This window comes from Eurosta solidaginis, chromosome X (assembly GCF_040869045.1).
Source record: "Eurosta solidaginis isolate ZX-2024a chromosome X, ASM4086904v1, whole genome shotgun sequence".
NCBI classification, from domain to species: domain Eukaryota; kingdom Metazoa; phylum Arthropoda; class Insecta; order Diptera; family Tephritidae; genus Eurosta; species Eurosta solidaginis.
The window spans coordinates 59,209,716-59,215,644 of NC_090324.1; the positions used below are offsets into that span (position 1 = coordinate 59,209,716).

Genomic DNA, 5,929 nt, shown 5'->3' on the forward strand with positions numbered 1-5,929 from the left:
TCATATCAGAATATTTTAAACAAGCGAATGCACATTTATGAAAATTTTAAGCTTTGCCACTGATGGCGGTATTCCACACACAATTTGCTGTTCATGTAGAGTTTGCTCGTAATATACCCGGATTTCAGCCACTGACTGAACGCGATATAGCACTATTACCAAAGCCACAGGAACTTCCACCAGTTTCCTTTGGCCGGGATTGGCAAGAAATACGAAAACATCTGGAACCAGCGAATTGTATAAAATTACTCTGCGATTACTTTGAGATGAAAATTTACATAAAAAAGGAAGATACAAGGAGAATTTTTTATCAAAACACATTTCAGAAGAATCGAGATCGAAACACCAATAAATTTATATTTATATGGGAAATAGTTCCGCGAAGGTGAACTAGTCAAATCCCCAGTAGAAGACACGTAATAGTTTTCGCCACCTGCCCTGAAATGGCGACAGCGAGTGGAACATCATTCCAAGAAAGAGTCCAAGGTTTCTTTAACGGTTTGGGCGATAAATATGAGCCGTGCGTGCGCACCCGTTTGGCCAAGGTTTATATGGTTCTAGGAGCGGTACCAGCCAGTACTGCCGTAGGCGCAATGCTTCAATTATGGGGCATTGTAAACCTGGGCTTGTTAGCAGCACTCGCCTACTTGGGCCTGGTACTGGGTCTAAATTTTTATAGAGATAATGGAAAAAACTACTATACTCGCCTTAACATGTTATTGGCATTCGGTTTTTGTTCCGCTCAATCATTGGGACCGTTAATGCAATACATAATAAGCATAAATCCTTCGATTATAATTACTGCACTCACAGGCACTGTCGTTACATTTGTATCCCTCTCAATTGGTGCATTATTAGCAGAACGTGGAAAATATCTATTTTGGGTGGACTTTTAATCAGTGTCATAAACACCATGGCAATACTAAGCCTTTTCAATATGTTTTTCCAATCATATTTTGTTCAGGTGACCCAACTCTATATCGGTGTGTTTGTAATGGGGGCCTTCGTGGTGTTTGATACCCAGAACATTGTGGAGAAATGTCGCGCACGCAATCGTGACGTAGTGCAGCATGCATTGGATTTTTTCTTTGACGTTTTAAGCATGTTCAGGCGTTTATTAATTATTCTAATGCAAAAGGTGGAACTCCAAGTAAGTTAAAGTTTGACGATGATTCAAATGATGCACAAGGCGGACTGGAGGTTACGTCTGCTCGTTCGTCGTTTGGCACAATCATTTAGGATATCAGCCAATATAGGAATAACGCTGAATTTATTTTTTTTTTTTCATTTTAGAAGCCAAAAGTTGATTGAAATTGAGCACCCCCCAAAAGAGCACCAATTGATATTGCACCTGGAAATTAACACGCGATATGCTGATCGTATGTCTATATGATGACATTGGAGCGCTGAGATGCAATTATTTATTTCACGTTGCAGTTTCTTTATAGAGCTGCCGCATTCACTCTCAACTGCTTTCAAACCAAAAAGAATTTTTAATTGGGCGTTTACTAAGATACGTTTATTTTCGTATCTGTCTCAAAGATTTTTCCACGCTGTTTCGAAGCCGTCTTTCGTTAAAGGACATCGCCCAACTATCTCTTTGGCCTCACCTTCAGTCTTTGGGTTTAAGTAATATAATTTTTCAACTGCTTCGAGGTTTTGTTACGTATATATATAGCAGTGAACATGTCTGTAAACGAAGGCCAAGAAAGGTAATCTCCTTGGAAAACTTCCGTAGCACACGGTGGCAGGCGCATGCGATATTCCCTATCTCCTGAGCTTTCTTCTTTCTTTTCAGCTTTCTCAAGTTTTTCCGAAAGTTCAGCCATCGCTGCCTAACACTTGAGAAAGCTGAAGTATGTAACTTTGTGCTTCTTTTTAATGGCCGACTTTTCTTTTGCTTCGAGTTCTGAGGAGCTCAAGAGTTCTTCATATGTCTGCTTCGCCTTCTCCCATAGCGATTTCAACTCCTCCTTTTGGGTTAAAAGGGTGTGTTTTTTATGGTCTGAAGGGACATGTCATTATAGTCATTTTCAAACTCAGTCACTGCCTCTGCTTGGCGTATATAGGTATCCATTATATTAAATGAAAATTTATTGAAATATTAATTTATTAATTGCCTTTGCAGAGAGTATTGAGTGAAAATGAACTGGAATGAAGGACTGTATTCGAGAGAGATTTCTCGGTGAAGTGGCCTCGAAGCTTGCGAGAAAGCTAGTAGTTTGAAGGAATGTCAAATTGCATGGTGGCAATGGCGCGCACCCACGTAAGTGTTAAAAGAAAGTACTAATGCAGCTGTGCTAACGAATTGTGTAAGCCAATAAGTAATGGCTAGTGAAAAGTGGTGTTAGTGAAAATAAAAAATGTATGAACGCTTGTTATGGACTTTTTGGTAATTTAACCAAGGACTGTGAACTATTGTATCACAAAAATTAGATCAGTCAAAACTGATTTATGTATTGCCGCAAGTGAGAATAATAATTCTTCAAATTTTTAAATAATTGTACAAGGAATAAGCCTATTGGGCACCCACACAACAACAACAATATGTGCAGTTTAAAAATAAGTGTACTTTGCACTGTAACAACAAAATAAATGGCAGTCGTACTACCGATGTAAATAGGCGCAAGTGATTTTTGTGTGGAAAAAAAATTTAGTTAAATTGACTTGTGCTCGTTAATTAAAATTACAGATTTTGCTTCAATACGATTAACAAATCAAAATTTAATAATGTGAAAAATTTTTGAAAATGAAAATTCTGCAAAACTGAAAGTTGAAAATTGGCGCAAGACGGTCTTTGAGGTTATGTTAACCTTTAGAGCAGTGTTGTGCTACCTTGAGCTGTGTTCGGACAATCTTACCGCGGGTGGGGGACTGTTCCAGATAGTCACAAGGCGTGATGCACAAATTTTAAATAACTGCGTTAAGCGCCTTTTTTTCACGAAACATGACTTTTCCACTTCACAAAAAATCACTTGCACTGTCTAATATAAAGAATCACTTTATAATTTATAATTTTGTTTTGAAATTTTATTAAAAGTGAAATTAAAGGAAAACCCTACCTAGCACGGAATATTTATCAACCAAGTACCTTTATTGTATTGTGATCCGGAATTGCAAAAATTTGATTTATGGCGTTGATATTGGATGTTCGCTAATTTTCCTTGTTGGTTGATTGCTTAATGTTTGGTGTTGATGTTGTGTTGGTTAGCTGCTTCTGATAATATCACCACGATTGTGTTGGTTGTAATGTGTACAAAATGCGTGCTTTAGTTAGCTGCTTCCTTGTTTTTTAATGCTGAAGTTTCGCCTGTAAGATTGGTGTGGACTGTATTTATGAGTTGCTGGTTCTCTTTACCGGCGTGGTAAGGACCATGTACAAAAGCGTGGTGGCAACGGCGCGCATTCACGGAATGGTATAAGAATAGGATTTAGGCGGGAAAAGGAAATGAAAATATAAACACTATCAAATTTCGTATTAGTACACAGAAATACAATGGTTTTTATTAAATGGCTTGAAATGCAACAAGTGTTAATGCAGATTTAACAAATGTTGTGAAAATATATTTATTTTTAAAATATTGAAAAGTATTTGAGAATTTGAACACTTACGTGACGTGAGATAACGTGTACCTTCGCTGGCTGCTGGATTCAAAGAGGACGAGCCTCTTTTCAACATAAGCCGATGAACCCACGATACAGCTCCTTCGTTGGGTTTCCCGGCAACAAAGTTGCTATACCACGGGTTCACAGCGATAAAATCTAATATGCATACGTACTACCACTCACAGATGCCTGTGCGTATTAGTGACCAAAACATATGTAGGTGGTAGTAAACCAAAGAAAATAAATAAAAGGAAGGAGGGGGGGGGGGGGGGGGGGGAGATATATTTAGGCCTGTGGTCTAAACACTACAAATGTCTTATATAATAGAAAACTACATCCTTGAAATTTCATTGAGATATCTCAAAATTTGAGTGACTAGTTTGCGTTCAAACAGACAGACGGACGGACAGACGGAAATTGCTATATGAACTCAGTTCGTCGCCCTGATTAATTCGGTATACTTAATGGTGAGTCTATCTTCTATATTTCTCAACATTACAAACATCGGACCAAAGTTAATATACCATTTCTTGTTCATGAAAGGTACAAAAATAGTAATGATACAGAAAAATTAAAAAGACTAACCAAAAACTTTCCAAAATTTGTCAATTCTCAATTAACATCATTATGCACAGAATTCATAGGCATATTTGCACTAGAAACAGAACCAATCTCTTCCAATAATTTTTTTGAACAAAAACTACACATGAAAGACTACACCCCAGTTTACATAAAAAACTACAGATTGCATCAGACACAAAAAGGGGAGATAAGCAAACACGTTAATAAGCTAATCGAAGATGACATAATAGAACCTTCCATATCAGAATATAACAGCCCAATCTTACTAGTCCCTAAAAAATCACTTCCAGGGCATACAGAAAAAAGATGGAGATTGTTTGTTGATTATAGACAAGTCAATAAAAAGCTAGCAGCGGATAAATTTCCACTCCCAAGAATTGATGACATTCTAGATCAACCTGGAAGAGCCAAATATTTTTCATGCCTAGACCTTATGTAAGGCTTCCATCAAATAGAACTAGACCCGGACTCTAGGGATATAACTTCATTCACAGCCGAAGACGGCACATACAGATTCAAAAGGCTACCGTATGGATTAAAAGTAGCACCTAATTCGTTCCAAAGAATGATGACATTAGCGTTTCAAGGCCTCAAACCTTCCCAAGTATTTCTCTACATGGATAATTTGGTTGTATTAGGTTGTACGGAAAAGCATATGTTAAAAACCTTAAGAGACGTGTTCTCCACCTGTAGGAAATACAACCTTAAGTTACATCCAGATAAATGCCTATTTTTCAGCCAGGAAATAACCTACTTAGGACATAAATGCACAAGCAAGGGAATATTACCCGACCCAAGCAAATTTGAAACAGTTCAAAACTACCCAACACCCAAAACAGCCAATGAAGTTAAGATGTTTGTAGCGTTCTGCAACTATTACAGAAGATTTGTACCGAATTTCGCGGAATACTGAAGAAAACTAACTAGGCTTTGCAAAAAGAATGTTTCCTTCGATTGGACAGAAGAATGTCAAAAAGCTTTTGTCTATCTAAAAGAAATATTAATTGGTCCAAAACTTTTGCAATACCCAGACTTCAATAAAGAATTCTGCATAACAACAGACGCTAGTGGGTATGCTTGCGGAGCAGTCCTTAGCCAAGAACGCGATGGCAAGCAATTACCAACTGCTTACGATTCTAGATCTTTCACAAAAAAAAGTGAAACCAACAAAGCTACAATAGAGAAAGAATTAGCGGCAATACATTGGGCCATAACCTTCTTCAGACCATACGTCTACAGCAGAAAATTCATAATTAAGACCAACCACTTCCCTTTAACATACCTTTTCTCGATGAAGAGCCCTTCATCTAAATTAACAAGAGTAAGGCTCGATTTAGAGGAGTATGATTTTGAAGTGGAGTACATTGCTGGAAAAGAAAACCACGTCGCAGACGCATTGTCTCGCCTTTATAATTTTAAATCCCAAAATTCTTTTATAAGAGCTATTGTTAAAGTTTTTTAGTCAAAATTTAACAAGACTATGTCTGGTTTAAAGGAAAAATTGCCATCTATTTTTTGGTCCATTTATATAAAGGTAGTTATCAATATAACACACAACAACTGATTGGGCTGACGGATTCGATATAGTTTTTGGGTAGATGCAGGGAGAGCGGCATAATACCAAATTTCATCAAAAGTGCCACCAAAAACATTGTATACGTCATTGAATGCAACATCAAAAACGAGAAAATTGCATCAAAGATTAACAAAGCAGCGTCATCATATTTGGTAACAGTCCAAA

The 5,929-nt window shown here is 37.4% G+C and overlaps 1 pseudogene; it reads left to right on the forward strand.

Moving 5' to 3' along the window:
* Positions 1 to 399: 399 nt before the first annotated feature.
* Positions 400 to 1,311, forward strand: LOC137234960 (bax inhibitor 1-like; annotated as a pseudogene).
* Positions 1,312 to 5,929: the final 4,618 nt, after the last annotated feature.